Source organism: Dasypus novemcinctus, unplaced genomic scaffold, assembly GCF_030445035.2.
Source record: "Dasypus novemcinctus isolate mDasNov1 unplaced genomic scaffold, mDasNov1.1.hap2 scaffold_602, whole genome shotgun sequence".
NCBI lineage: Eukaryota > Metazoa > Chordata > Mammalia > Cingulata > Dasypodidae > Dasypus > Dasypus novemcinctus.
In genome coordinates, this window is record NW_026688566.1 from 19,964 (window position 1) to 35,683 (window position 15,720).

At 50.6% G+C, this 15,720-nt stretch overlaps 1 long non-coding RNA gene across 1 annotated transcript; it reads left to right on the forward strand.

Annotated features, from left to right (window-relative positions):
* Positions 1 to 3,499: 3,499 nt before the first annotated feature.
* On the forward strand, positions 3,500 to 6,865 carry LOC131277834 (uncharacterized). Its single transcript, XR_009184884.2, has 2 exons — positions 3,500 to 4,214; positions 6,057 to 6,865. It is a non-coding gene; the product is annotated as an uncharacterized lncRNA (long non-coding RNA).
* Positions 6,866 to 15,720: the final 8,855 nt, after the last annotated feature.

Genomic DNA, 15,720 nt, shown 5'->3' on the forward strand with positions numbered 1-15,720 from the left:
CCTCTCCAGGAGACAGGCCTCTGCAGGCCTGGCCGGGAGCCCAGGCCGGAGCCCGCAGGCCACCGGTGGGAAAGGCCGTGGTTCCCCTGACAGAAGCTGGAGGTGACGGCGATGGGAGACAGCATGTCTGTGACCATTGCCGTGGGAGAGACCTGCAGGGCAACGCCGGCCGGCCCTAGCTAGGCCCCCGCTTGAGGAGGCCTCGGGGACTTTGGTTGGCGAGGAAACCCCCGTCTTCAGACGGGTCTGGCAGCCTGGCCCAACCCAGACCCTTGGCCTGGGCCAGGTGAGCTATGGCATGGAGAGGGGGCTCTCCCAGCAGCCCCAGATCTGGCCCAGGGGTCCTTTCCCCCACAGCCCCTTCTGCAAGGGGCCCTGCCCCTCCCCCTGCCTTAGAACTCAGCCCTCTGCCCCCCAGCAAGTGTCAGCAAGGAACTCTTCCTATCCAACAGTGGCCCCTAGCGGTGGAAGCTTTGCCTCTGACTTTGGGCACCGGAGCCGCTCTCTTGTTCCTGGAGCTTCTTCTGTCTCTTGGCTTTTCACCAGACAGACAGGAGGGAACAACTGTCCAGGACAGCATAGCAGAGCTTCTCTCCTAGCCCAGTCCCCCACCCAGCAGGCTCCGCCCACGTCGGCGACCCCTTCCGTCGCGTCCGCGTGGCCTCCTGCTGGCATTCGGTGTATACATTTTGGAACCCCGCTTCCCCCGGCGCTGGAGGTTTTCCTGGCAGTGGACGCGCTCCCCGAAGTGCATCGGGTGGGTTTGGGCAGGATGCCTATTGGCCGCATCTGTCCCGGCACTGCCACTGGGGACAACTCCCGAGTGCAGAAAACGCCACCCCTCCCCCACCCCAATCCATCACAACTGTCTTCCCACTCCCGGGCTTGGGCACCTCCCGCCAGTGGCCACCGTCTCCAGAGCAAGCAGGAGGGGCGGGGTCGGGGCGAGTCTGCCGGGGGCGGGGTGAGTGGCGCCTGCGCGCCAGGGCGGCGCTGGGCGTGGCCGGCCCAGCGGGCCGGGGCGCCTGCGCATTTGTCCCGGCTTTGCGGGCGTCAGAGAGCGGGGTACGGCGGCGCGGGAGGCCTAGCGCTTGGCCCTCCCCCTCCCCCACCTCCACCCCGGGCGCCGTCTGGGCGCCCCGAAAGGAGGGGGTCAGGCGGAGGCAGCGGACGGAGCGAGAGGGGGCTTAGATCCCACAGGGCTGTTGGATGCGGCTCTCCCGCTGGCAGGTGTCGGCACTTTTGCTTCCCTCCGCGGTGAGGAGGACCACGTTCTCCTCCCTCTCAGCTGACCTGGGCCGGTCCAACGAACCTGAGCGCAGGTGGTGCACCTGCGCTGGGGCTCAGGTCCCAACCGGCACGGGGCCTGTCCAGAGACATGCAGAAGCCTGTCTCCTGAGCATGCACGCACCCAGTGCCAGGCTCAGCCGCAGCCAAAGTGACAGAAGAAGAGGCATGTGTAGGGAGGACCCCTGCAAGCGACTCCCCCCCCACACACACACACCCCGTGCAAGAGCACGGATTCCCAAGTAGAGCCCACTGGCAGGCCACTGAGGCCCGGAGCCACCTGCCATCAGCAGCGCAGTCCTGGGTGTCCCCGCAGCCCTCAGGAGCACCAGGGCCTGGGGCTCGATCGACCAGGCAGCTGCGCCTCGGCGAGAAGGCCTATCGGCTTTGGTTTGGAAATCTGGACAGTATCCCTGCGGCATTGCCCGCTCTGGTAGCTTGGAACGGCAATCAATAGGAAAATCACCTGGTTGCGTGGCGTGCTGTGGCAGAGGGAAATGTGCTGAAGATGATGGGTTCTCCCTTTTTTTCCCCCACAAACGAATGGGTACGACTCGAGTCAATGCCCAGACAACCCATACGTCCGCTTTGGATGGTCACGATGGCCGCTTAGAATATACCCGGTCCATGGAATACCTGGACCTGTGAGCCCACTTGACCGCAGCGCCTGCCTCAAGTGAGCAGAAATGATTTCCACGCAAGTGTCTCACCACCCAATAGGTAAGCAGTTTCATTTTGCGTCCCGAAGCCCCAGAGCCGAGAGAGACGCTCGTTGGTTGGTACGGTCCCAAAAAGGAGGGCGAGAGGAGAAAGGGCAGGCTCCTTGCTCAGAGTCGTCGGGGTGCTCTGGGGCCCCTCTCGTCCCAGAAAAGAAACGCAGAGAAAGAGAGGTCATTGACAAGGGAGAGGGAAGACTCTGGGCCTGTCCTCTCCGGGAGACAGGCCTCTGCAGGCCTGGCCGGGAGCCCAGGCCGGAGCCCGCAGGCCACCGGTGGGAAAGGCCGGGGTTCCCCTGACAGAAGCTGGAGGTGACGGCGATGGGAGACAGCATGTCTGTGACCATTGCCGTGGGAGAGACCTGCAGGGCAACGCCGGCCGGCCCTAGCTAGGCCCCCGCTTGAGGAGGCCTCGGGGACTTTGGTTGGCGAGGAAACCCCCGTCTTCAGACGGGTCTGGCAGCCTGGCCCAACCCAGACCCTTGGCCTGGGCCAGGTGAGCTATGGCATGGAGAGGGGGCTCTCCCAGCAGCCCCAGATCTGGCCCAGGGGTCCCTTCCCCCACAGCCCCTTCTGCAAGGGGCCCTGCCCCTCCCCCTGCCTTAGAACTCAGCCCTCTGCCCCCCAGCAAGTGTCAGCAAGGAACTCTTCCTATCCAACAGTGGCCCCTAGCGGTGGAAGCTTTGCCTCTGACTTTGGGCACCGGAGCCGCTCTCTTGTTCCTGGAGCTTCTTCTGTCTCTTGGCTTTTCACCAGACAGACAGGAGGGAACAACTGTCCAGGACAGCATAGCAGAGCTTCTCTCCTAGCCCAGTCCCCACCCAGCAGGCTCCGCCCACGTCGGCGACCCCTTCCGTCGCGTCCCCGTGGCCTCCTGCTGGCATTCGGTGTATACATTTTGGAACCCCGCTTCCCCCGGCGCTGGAGGTTTTCCTGGCAGTGGACGCGCTCCCCGAAGTGCATCGGGTGGGTTTGGGCAGGATGCCTATTGGCCGCATCTGTCCCGGCACTGCCACTGGGGACAACTCCCGAGTGCAGAAAACGCCTCCCCTCCCCCCCCAATCCATCACAACTGTCTTCCCACTCCCGGGCTTGGGCACCTCCCGCCAGTGGCCACCGTCTCCAGAACAACCAGGAGGGGCGGGGTCGGGGCGAGTCTGCCGGGGGCGGGGTGAGTGGCGCCTGCGCGCCAGGGCGGCGCTGGGCGTGGCCGGCCCAGCGGGCCGGGGCGCCTGCGCATTTGTCCCGGCTTTGCGGGCGTCAGAGAGCGGGGTACGGCGGCGCGGGAGGCCTAGCGCTTGGCCCTCCCCCTCCCCCACCCCCACCCCGGGCGCCGTCTGGGCGCCCCGAAAGGAGGGGGTCAGGCGGAGGCAGCGGACGGAGCGAGAGGGGGCTTAGATCCCACAGGGCTGTTGGATGCGGCTCTCCCGCTGGCAGGTGTCGGCACTTTTGCTTCCCTCCGCGGTGAGGACCACGTTCTCCTCCCTCTCAGCTGACCTGGGCCGGTCCAACGAACCTGAGCGCAGGTGGTGCACGTGCGCTGGGGCTCAGGTCCCAACCGGCACGGGGCCTGTCCAGAGACATGCAGAAGCCTGTCTCCTGAGCATGCACGCACCCAGTGCCAGGCTCAGCCGCAGCCAAAGTGACAGAAGAAGAGGCATGTGTAGGGAGGACCCCTGCAAGCGACTCCCCCCCCACACACACACACCCCGTGCAAGAGCACGGATTCCCAAGTAGAGCCCACTGGCAGGCCACTGAGGCCCGGAGCCACCTGCCATCAGCAGCGCAGTCCTGGGTGTCCCCGCAGCCCTCAGGAGCACCAGGGCCTGGGGCTCGATCGACCAGGCAGCTGCGCCTCGGCGAGAAGGCCTATCGGCTTTGGTTTGGAAATCTGGACAGTATCCCTGCGGCATTGCCCGCTCTGGTAGCTTGGAACGGCAATCAATAGGAAAATCGCCTGGTTGCGTGGCGTGCTGTGGCAGAGGGAAATGTGCTGAAGATGATGGGTTCTCCCTTTTTTTCCCCCACAAACGGATGGGTACGACTCGAGTCAATGCCCAGACAACCCATACGTCCGCTTTGGACGGTCACGATGGCCGCTTAGAATATACCCGGTCCATGGAACACCTGGACCTGTGAGCCCACTTGACCGCAGCGCCTGCCTCAAGTGAGCAGAAATGATTTCCACGCAAGTGTCTAACCACCCAATAGGTAAGCAGTTTCATTTTGCGTCCCGAAGCCCCAGAGCCGAGAGAAACGCTCGTTGGTTGGTACGGTCCCAAAAAGGAGGGCGAGAGGAGAAAGGGCAGGCTCCTTGCTCAGAGTTGTCGGGGTGCTCTGGGGCCCCTCTCGTCCCAGAAAAGAAACGCAGAGAAAGAGAGGTCATTGACAAGGGAGAGGGAAGACTCTGGGCCTGTCCTCTCCGGGAGACAGGCCTCTGCAGGCCTGGCCGGGAGCCCAGGCCGGAGCCCGCAGGCCACCGGTGGGAAAGGCCGGGGTTCCCCTGACAGAAGCTGGAGGTGACGGCGATGGGAGACAGCATGTCTGTGACCATTGCCGTGGGAGAGACCTGCAGGGCAACGCCGGCCGGCCCTAGCTAGGCCCCGGCTTGAGGAGGCCTCGGGGACTTTGGTTGGCGAGGAAACCCCCGTCTTCAGACGGGTCTGGCAGCCTGGCCCAACCCAGACCCTTGGCCTGGGCCAGGTGAGCTATGGCATGGAGAGGGGGCTCTCCCAGCAGCCCCAGATCTGGCCCAGGGGTCCTTTCCCCCACAGCCCCTTCTGCAAGGGGCCCTGCCCCTCCCCCTGCCTTAGAACTCAGCCCTCTGCCCCCCAGCAAGTGTCAGCAAGGAACTCTTCCTATCCAACAGTGGCCCCTAGCGGTGGAAGCTTTGCCTCTGACTTTGGGCACCGGAGCCGCTCTCTTGTTCCTGGAGCTTCTTCTGTCTCTTGGCTTTTCACCAGACAGACAGGAGGGAACAACTGTCCAGGACAGCATAGCAGAGCTTCTCTCCTAGCCCAGTCCCCACCCAGCAGGCTCCGCCCACGTCGGCGACCCCTTCCGTCGCGTCCGCGTGGCCTCCTGCTGGCATTCGGTGTATACATTTTGGAACCCCGCTTCCCCCGGCGCTGGAGGTTTTCCTGGCAGTGGACGCGCTCCCCGAAGTGCATCGGGTGGGTTTGGGCAGGATGCCTATTGGCCGCATCTGTCCCGGCACTGCCACTGGGGACAACTCCCGAGTGCAGAAAACGCCTCCCCTCCCCCCCCAATCCATCACAACTGTCTTCCCACTCCCGGGCTTGGGCACCTCCCGCCAGTGGCCACCGTCTCCAGAGCAACCAGGAGGGGCGGGGTCGGGGCGAGTCTGCCGGGGGCGGGGTGAGTGGCGCCTGCGCGCCAGGGCGGCGCTGGGCGTGGCCGGCCCAGCGGGCCGGGGCGCCTGCGCATTTGTCCCGGCTTTGCGGGCGTCAGAGAGCGGGGTACGGCGGCGCGGGAGGCCTAGCGCTTGGCCCTCCCCCTCCCCCACCCCCACCCCGGGCGCCGTCTGGGCGCCCCGAAAGGAGGGGGTCAGGCGGAGGCAGCGGACGGAGCGAGAGGGGGCTTAGATCCCACAGGGCTGTTGGATGCGGCTCTCCCGCTGGCAGGTGTCGGCACTTTTGCTTCCCTCCGCGGTGAGGACCACATTCTCCTCCCTCTCAGCTGACCTGGGCCGGTCCAACGAACCTGAGCGCAGGTGGTGCACGTGCGCTGGGGCTCAGGTCCCAACCGGCACGGGGCCTGTCCAGAGACATGCAGAAGCCTGTCTCCTGAGCATGCACGCACCCAGTGCCAGGCTCAGCCGCAGCCAAAGTGACAGAAGAAGAGGCATGTGTAGGGAGGCCCCCCTGCAAGCGACTCCCCCCCCCACCCTGTGCAAGAGGACGGATTCCCAATTAGAGCCCACTGGCAGGGCACTGAGGCCCGGAGCCGCCTGCCATCAGCAGAGTAGTCCTGGGTGTCCCCTGTTACTTTTACCAGAGCTGATGTTGGTGCTGGTTGTTATTGTATACCCAGGGGACCTGAATCTCTGGACTGAACATGTGATAGCCACGCCCTGAGCCTTTACAGACTTGCAACTTCTACTCTGGTTTATTGGACTTATTCCACTCATCTAACATTGAAGTGAAGAAGGTCAACCACCACACCATGGAGCCAAGAGTGTCTACAACTGAAAGTGGAGCATTGCATCCAACATCCATTTGGAATGTAAGCCCCCTCTTGATATAGATGTGGAGTGTACACAACCATTCTAAGGTCTACAGGATGGAGGAATAGAGTATGGATTCAAGTGGACTTACTGATAGTCTGTTCATGAACTATTGTGATTAGTAATTGAAGAAAATGTGGCATTGTTGTGGAGAAAGTGGCCATAGTGGTGACTTGGGGTAGGGAGTGGGAGGAAGAGATGTGATGTGGGGGCATTTTCAGGACTTGGAGTTGTCCTGGGTGGTGCTGCAGGGACAGTTACTGGATATTGTATGTCCTCCCATGGCCCACTGGGTGGACTGTGGGAGAGTGGCTATGATGTGGACCACTGACCATGAGGTGCAGTTGTGCTCAGAGATGTATTCACCAAATGCAATGAATGTCTCATGATGATAGAGGAGGTTGTTGTTATAGGGAGAGGAGTTGAGTGAGGGGGGTGGGGGGTATATGGGAACCTCATTTTTTAATGTAACATTAAAAAAATAAAGACAAAATAAATAAATAATCCTATTAATGAATTTCAGGAAGCAAATGAAAAGTCCTTGAAAGCTATGGAAGATCTTTTCTAAATTATAATTAAAACAAATTAAACAATTGTAATATATTCCAGAACCTAGCATTCAGTATGCTTTTAAAATTATTCACAGTTTTAGACTTTTATTAAAGAAGAGAAGTTTTAAACCTTATGTAAAGGAAGGAAAAAGGACATTCCTAGAATAAACTATAATGATTTCAATTTTATTTAACTTAGGTGTAATCTCCCTACATTTATAGAATACCAATTAAATAAATATTATATTCAGTCCTTAAGACAATGATATTTTAAATTCATGTTTAATGGAATTAAGTTAAAAGGAGAAAATGTAGATCTGCCCTCTCTTCAATGAATAAAGTAAACTTCATTGGTTGCTAATTGTAATTTTTTTAAAAGATTTATTTATTTCCCCCACTTTTTGGTTTTTGCACTTGCATCTGCTTCCCGTGTCTTTTCTTTCTTTTTTTTTTTAGATTTATTTATTTCTCTTCTCTCCCCTGCTCACCCACGCCCACCAGTTGTCTGCTCTCTGTCCATTCACTGTGTCATCGTCTTTGTCTACTTCTGTTGTCAGCAGCATGGGAATCTTTGTTTCTTTTTGTTGCATCATCTTGCTGTGTCAGCTCTCCATGTGTGTGGTGCCATTCTTGGGCAGGGTGCACTTTCTTTCACACTGGGTGGCTCTCCTTATGGGGCACACTCCTTGTGCCTGGGGCTCCCCTACACAGAGGACACCCCTGTGTGGCACAGCACTCCTTGTACGCATCAGCACTGTGCATGGGCCAGCTCCACATGGGTCAAGGAGGCCCGGGGTTTGAACCGTGGACCTCCCATATGGTAGATGGATGCCCTAACCACTGGGCCAAGTCTGCCACCCCCATGTCTTTGGCTCTGGGAACCCATCCCGGGACCTCTGATGTGGGAGAGAGGCATTCAGTTTCACACACTGACTCATCTCTCCAGTCTGCTGCATCTTTCATTGTCTCTCCTCTATGTCTCACTTTGTTGTGTCACCTTGCTGCACCAGCTGTGTGTAGCATGGGCTGTCAGCTCTCTGCCATGTGGGCTATCAGCTCTCCATGTCAGTGGACTTTCAGTTCTCTATGGTGCTCAGGCCAGTTTGCCTTTACCAGGAAGCCCTGGGAATTGAAGCTGGGGCCTCCTATATGGTAGATGGGAGCCCCGTCACTTGAGCTACATATACCTCCCTAATTGTAATTTAATAAGCTTTGTTTTAATGTGAAATATCCATTCCATGTGGTTAGGGTAAATTATATGGAGTTTGAAAAAACATCTTCTAAACTGAAGCATTTAAATGACTAATTCCAGGAATGTAGCTGTAAGATAAAGGAATGCCTCTCTTAAGTACTATCTTTATTTTCTTTGCCATGTGCTTATCTTGTTGCCTATACTGTCTCTGTGAGTTTATGTCTAGGGCACACCTCTCCTAGCTGTCCTAAGCATAACCACTGCTGTAGGAACTAAGATTGAAGTTCATACTGAAACCTAGCAGGTCTACTACAGTCTCTCCCTGGAGTTAACCAGCAGCATAAAAGAATTCAAGGAAGAATGCTGTTTCCATCAACTTTGGGAGGGAGCAACCTCTGAAGGTACCTGGCCTTTCTCACTCTTGTTGTCTAGTATGTCATGACTACACCGCTTTTTGGGTCTGTTTGCCACCATCCTCTTTATCTCTTTATTGGGACCATGGATTTTCAAAATTTGAATTGTTTATTTCTAATGAATCAGTGGCTTATTAATCATGTGGGGATTTCATCCAGTTCCAACCAGGATGTGGACCCATCTTCCCTCAAACACAATAGAATAGTGAGAGAGGTCATGCCCTGTCAGGCAGGGACTACTGCCCTAAACAGCAGGAAGCAACTACAGAAGAATGACCTTGACCCCTCAGCACCCCTTTAAGAATAATGGCATGAACTCTTTGAGGGCGAGTTCAGACAGTTTAGTACAGGGAAATGAGATGAGCCACAACATGGCCAACAGACTATGTGGCCATGAGACCCTACTGAGTCCTTGACCTTGACTTTCAGGTTCCAGTTGAGACTCTCTCCTGGGCTGAGGGGAGGCACTGCATATTCCAAAGACTACTCAACTTTGGCCCCCACTATTAGTGGGATAACCCTATAGCAGCTTGGGCCCCTCCCATTAGCATTTGTAAGAGGAGGAATAATTAATAGCTTTGAAGGTGACCACACAAGCCAGAACTCACTTTCTCTGCCTGGAGGAGCCGACACCAATATTAGTGCTTATTTCCATCCTGTCCATTTCTCAGCAAGTTCTCTTCTTTCTCCCATTACTAAATAAAATCTTTTTCCTGGCCTGACTGAAAAAGAAAGAAAGAAAGAAGAAAGATTCCACAATAGATGTTACAGATGGAGCTGTGAATAGGGTTTAGTGACTTCCACAAATGACAGTCCATTTAGCAGCAGAATGTCCCCAGGGTACAGGAAGCCTGAATGTGCAATTCTGAAATCCCAGAATGTTACCCCATTAGTAGGAGACCAACATTTTCATGCTTTCAATCCACACAATTCCTAGTAATGTCAATGTTTTCAAGATGCTCAGTAAGAATCAAGGTGTCTTGTGGCTGGCAGGATTATTATGTGTAGATGGAAAAATTTAAAATATCAGTAAACAAAATTATATCTATTCTTTCTTGCTAGAGGTTATTTCTAAAATAAAGTGTTTAAATATAGTGTGCACAAAAGTTACTGATGAGTTTTTGGACCATGTGATATACATAAATTACTTTGGCAGATCTTTTATATGCCTGATAATAGGAAAACCAATTGTTGGTAAAATTGTAGGTCCTATTAAAATGGCTCTGAACCTATATGATTGGGAATCTATAGCAATAGAAATAAAGTTTTAAAAAATCTAGAAAGTACTGCCACCACTAAAACCAAATTAAGAGACTAAATAAAAAGAAAACTGAAATCAAGTGCCTCATGTGAATGATAAGAATTATTGAAAAGGCAGCACTAAAATATAATGAGAAACTAAAATTTAATTGTAAGAATAAAATACTCATAAATATAAGTTTAAGTTCAGAAATAAAATTCATTTGAAGACATGTAATTGAAAACACCTTTAAAGATAATTGATTCTGAAAATATATATACATTTAAATGTAGTACCTGGACAAGATGGCAGTTATTCCCTTCCAAAATAAGAGTTTAAATAAGGAGCAATAATCAATGATCAGATTGAGAAACAAACTAGAGAAGGACAGGTACAGTGGAGAAAAGGAGTATGAAGACCCATACTTAAGAAGATATGAAAAGATCTTGCTGGGGAAGAGGGGGAAAGGGTTTGATGTTGAATATATGGGAGTCCCCTATATTGTATATGTGACTTTACTGTGATCTAAATTTTTTGAAGACAAAATTAAAAATTAAAAAATAAAAGGGTGTAGGCACCTAGGAAGGAATGGAAGAGATTACCTTGCCACTGTACATACAGGGCAACACCTATTACAGTGATGAAAGGCAAAACATCAAAACCAAAGTTTCATGATTTTTTCATTTTTTAGTACCTGTTTATTTTTTACTTTATCTCAGTTTTTCTCAATTAGTATTAATTTTGCTTGTAATCTTGAAACCTATTATTACTATTTCATTTTCTTACTAATCAAATTTGGCAATGTATTAGGCTTCATTTTTGAAGAAGTTTTGAATCACAGTGAGGTTCAACTATTATAGGGGAGGAACAGTGGTGTGGGGTGTCACTGATAGTTGGGAGGGAGTTCTCCAGGGCATGTATATAGGGTATATAAAAATGTTTGGCTATTCATTGGGTATTGTCATAGTAGGTAACTCTCCAAACAACTGAGGGAGTATGGAGTTCCTAGCTAGGGGAGTTCTGTCACATTCCCCAGTGGAACAGCAACAGTTGCCCTCATGCATGGGCAAAGACCAGTGAAGAAGGATGGTCCAATGATGGGCCCTTGGTACTGATGACTATGCTTATGAGCCTCTGCACTTGAAATTCCAACTAAGCCTAGAGCTGCAGGGTGGGTAAGAATTACCTCCTGAGAGCCTCCATGTTGCTCAGATGTGGCCTCTCCCTAAGCCAAACACAGCATGTAAATGTGTTACCTTCCCCTCAGTGTGGGACGTGACTCCCGGGGATGAGCCTTCCTTGCACTGAGGAATTACTCCCAAGCAGCAGCTGGTGATGCAAGTAGAAAAAGACCTTGAATGAAAGGGGGAAATGGTAAAGACAAATGAGTTTATATGGCTAAGAGACTTCAAAATGAGTTGGGAGGTCATCAGAGGGGTCACACTTACACACACCTTAGCAGGATCCCAGAGATAGCTATTCAAGAAACATTCTAATCAATGCTATCCCAATCAATATTTTTTATTTAAGCAAACGATTTTAAAGCTATAATATACTAATTTATGTTAAATCTTATTTTTTAAAGAATTATTTTTGGCATTTCTGTGTTTAGTTTTCATATCTAAGGATGAAACTTTTGAAATGTTCTTTGATTTTTTTTTTAAAGATTTATTTATTTATTTAATTCCCCCCCCCTTCCCCTGGTTGTCTGTTCTTGGTGTCTATTTGCTGCGTCTCGTTTCTTTGTCCGCTTCTGTTGTCGTCAGCGGCACGGGAAGTGTGGGCGGCGCCATTCCTGGGCAGGCTGCTCTTTCTTTTCACGCTGGGCGGCTTTCCTCATGGGCGCACTCCTTGCGCGTGGGGCTCCCCCACGCGGGGGACACCCTTGCGTGGCAGGGCACTCCTTGCGCGCATCAGCACTGCGCATGGCCAGCTCCACATGGGTCAAGGAGGCCCGGGGTTTGAACCGTGGGCCTCCCATATGGTAGACGGACACCCTAACCACTGGGCCAAAGTCCGTTTCCCTGTTCTTTGATCTTATCTGCCACAGTGACTTTTGTTCATAGTTCTGTGATTCTTCTTAGATTTAAGTCTTCATGGTCCTACCATAACTATTTTTACCACAATAAAATAGAATGGTAGATCTAGTAACATGTGATCTGACTTCTAAACTTGTAAAAATTGTGAATACTTTAAGTGGATTTATCTTTTACTGAATTTATTTTGCATATTACAAATAGTCCAATTATTTTTGGTCACAGTTGACACTTTCAAGTATCTATAAGCTATTTGTATGATGATTTTCCATGTTATAGCTTTTACTCATATATAAATATATCTCTGGCTTTGGAGGAAGGTGTGAGTCAGGAGTGTGACCAAAGAAAATGCCTCAAGCAATTTAAATCAGTGCTTGGTATCATTTTGAAATGACCTTGTACAAATCTAGCCTGTAGTCTTGGAACACCGACCAGAGTTTCATAGGAAAAAAAGGGATAAATCTTTTGCCTTTAATAAGTTTTAATAAGGAAATTTCCTTGGACACCAAGTACCTTTTAGTATATAATACTCACTGCTATTATAAATACGTATTTTTATATCAAACTAACACAACAATTTACTAAGAAATAACTTTTCTTTTTTTTAAAGATTTATTTATTTTATTTAATTCCCCCCGCCCCCAGGTGTCTGTTCTTTGTGTCTATTTGCTGCGTCTTGTTTCTTTGTCCGCTTCTGTTGTCATCAGCGGCAAGGGAAGTGTGGGCAGCGCCATTCCTGGGCAGGCTGCACTTCCTTTTGCACTGGGCAGTTCTTCTTATGGGGCGCACTCCTTGCGCGTGGGGCTCCCCTACGTGGGGGACGCCCCTGCGTGGCAGGGCACTCTGCGCGCATCAGCACTGTGCATGGGCCAGCTCCACACGGGTCAAGGAGGCCCGGGGTTTGAACCACGGACCTCCCATGTGGTAGACGGATGCCCTAACCACTGGGCCAAGTCCGTTTCCCCTTATTTTCTAGTAAATGTTTTAAATACTTAGTTGGAAAAAATGGCTAGATATGAGTCTCTTAAAGTTCTGCATGTATCTTTTTATTTTTACCCAATTAATATTGGATTTTTCTATGTAATTCTTTATGTGTATATCTCAAATGTGCCTGGTTCATTTGGTATCATTAGAGGAGTGATGTGCATTTAATTTTTTATATTTTAGTTTTTACTCATGTTAGACATGTAGTGTCAAGGAACCCAAATCCACATACATAGGTCATAAAATATTTAAAAATATATAAATTCCTTCCAGTGAATGATATATAGATCAGTTGTTTATGTTTATTTGTAACTCTTCATACAATATTAGTTGAATATTTCAATTTCTATTTATGATTCTTTGCATTTCTGATTATTCAAGAGCATTCATTTTGGTATATTTTCATCTGAGCTCTGCAAGCACTTACCTCATTCAAAAGCAATCCTCTTGCTTGTTTTGAGAAGCACTGGAGAGAAACTTAAACAAAAAGGAAGACATGATTGTAAGTTTGGAATGCTGGGGTAGTATTTAGGACCTGGTCCTACATTTATTGCATGACTGTGAGCAGCTCTCAACCTGTAGGAAAGCCAGACATTTTGTTTTTGCTTGTAAAATATTATATATAATTATATGTGTGTGAAATGTAACTAGAGCTGAGTGGGGCAATAGGAGATAGGAAGATAAAGCTAGTGGTTTCTCTCCATCCATCAAAAGGATATTGGGAAAGAAGGAATCCGGTTAGCTCTTAAATGGTGTGGGATGTAGAGACATCACATGGAATCTATAGTCCATCTCTTGCAGTATCCTTGAAGACACCTCCACTTCTAATAGGAGAAATTGGGTTATAAAGGCAGACAGGATGGGGAGCTTCCCTCCTTCTCTGGCTTCATGTGTATCCATGAGGCAAGTGTCACCAGTCTGCTGCAGAACAGGCAGCAGAGTATGCAGCTAGGGCTGGAGAGCAGAGTGAGCACCTGTCAGTGTGCAGCCTTCTCAGTATGGGCTGCCTTCTCAGTATGGGATGGGCTGCTGAGAGTTCAGAAATTCTTTCCAGGATTAGAAATGGATAAAACCAGATACAGGTGTTGTTTTGTCCTGCCACTAAGAAACTTTAAAAAGTTTTAACTTGGGTGATGGAACTTCTACACAGATGACAGTTATCAAATTTGGATCTCGGGAAACAGACTTGGCCCAGTGGTTAGTGTGTCTTTCTACCACATGGGAGGTCCGCGGTTCAAACCCTGGGCCTCCTTGACCCATGTGGAGCTGGCGCATGTGCAGTGCTGATGCATGCAAGGAGTGCCGTGCCACGCAGAGGTGTCCCCCGCGTAGGGGAGCCCGACGCGCAAGGAGTGTGCCCTGTAAGGAGAGCCGCCCAGTGTGAAAGAAAATGCAGCCTGCCCAGGAATGGCGCTGCCCACACTTCCTGTGCCACTGACAACAACAGAAGCTGACAAAGAAACAAGATGCAGCAAATAGACACAGAGAACAGACAACGGGGGGGGGGATTAAATAAATAAATCTTTAAAAAAAATTTGGTATCTCAAATTTTGGATGGACAGGGAAACGGACTTTGGCCCAGTGGTTAGGGCGTCCGTCTACCATATGGGAGGTCCGCGGTTCAAACCCCGGGCCTCCTCGACCCGTGTGGAGCTGGCCAGGCGCAGTGCTGATGCGCGCAAAGAGTGCCCTGCCACGCAAGGGTGTCCCCCGCGTGGGGGAGCCCCACGCGCAAGGAGTGCGCCCATGAGGAAAGCCGCCCAGCGTGAAAAGAAAGTGCAGCCTGCCCAGGAATGGCGCCGCCCACACTTCCTGTGCCGCTGACGACAACAGAAGCGGACAAAGAAACAAAAGCAAACAAAGAAACAAGACGCAACAAATAGACACCAAGAACAGACAACCAGGGGAGGGGGGGGGAAATTAAATAAATAAATAATAAAAAAAAAATAGTATAAAAAAAAAATTTTGGATGGACAACCCCCATCCAAAAAAACCCAAAGAGTATATACAACTTCAAGCAAGACAATTCCTTCTCTCTGCTGAATAAGATCTAAGTCTCCTCTCATCCTTAAGCAGAGTGGATGTCATCCCCAATACCTCAAGACTGAGGGATAAACAAACTAAGTGGGGAGTGCAACCATGGACCACTCTAGATGTATTGCTATTGTAGTTATTAGCATGTGTAACTGAAGAACTTGTAAAATCAATATAAAAAAGTAGTTACCAAAGGTCATGAGAGGAGGAGTAGGGAAGAATAGATGGAACATGAAATTGCTTTAAAGCTGAAGCAGTTTTGTTAGTGTGGGTGCAATGTCTCTAAAGGAGCTCCCAGATAGCCTTTTGACCTGTACCTTGTGGAGTCTGCACTGTGGTAGCTGTCTCTTTGCCATTTCCTTCCTGGTGGGAAAATGCTTAGCCCTGGTAGGAGGGCATGTGGGTTTGCCAGTCAGCCCCAGGATATGAGTGGGACAGGCTTTGGAATAAGGGCTAGGAAGAGACCTGGGTTAAGCATGCCTTTCATTAACTACTTAGAAAATGAAGCTTACCAGGACCTTTTGACATGTTCCATATCCCTCTGCATATGATCTAGAACAGAAATGTCTCATTATAATTGTTAGGCATATAGGTACTGTACTTAATACTAATTAATGCACCAACTAATGCATGTTTCTTTTTGAGTGGCAATTAATAGATCTAAGCTCCAGATTTACAATACTATACATGTTACCTCTCCATGGGAGGAGGCTATAGTGCCAATTGTGTTTAAGTTCTATTTACATGTCTCTGGTAATCATTGCTGCACTTGGTATGCCCTTCATACAGCCAGCATGTTGCAGCACCATTGACCCTAGAGAACAGCTAGGAAGGTAGGCTCCAGTATTCCATCAGCCTGGTGCATAGTGCCCTTCAGCACCATGAAACCGTGTCAGTCTGGAGGTGATGTCATTGTACATCTCACCATCTTGAGCCATCATTGGCTGCAGCAAGAGTCTGAAACTCTCCCCCACTTTCCTCCATTAAGAAAATCTTTCATTAATGTGGTACATTGGTTCCA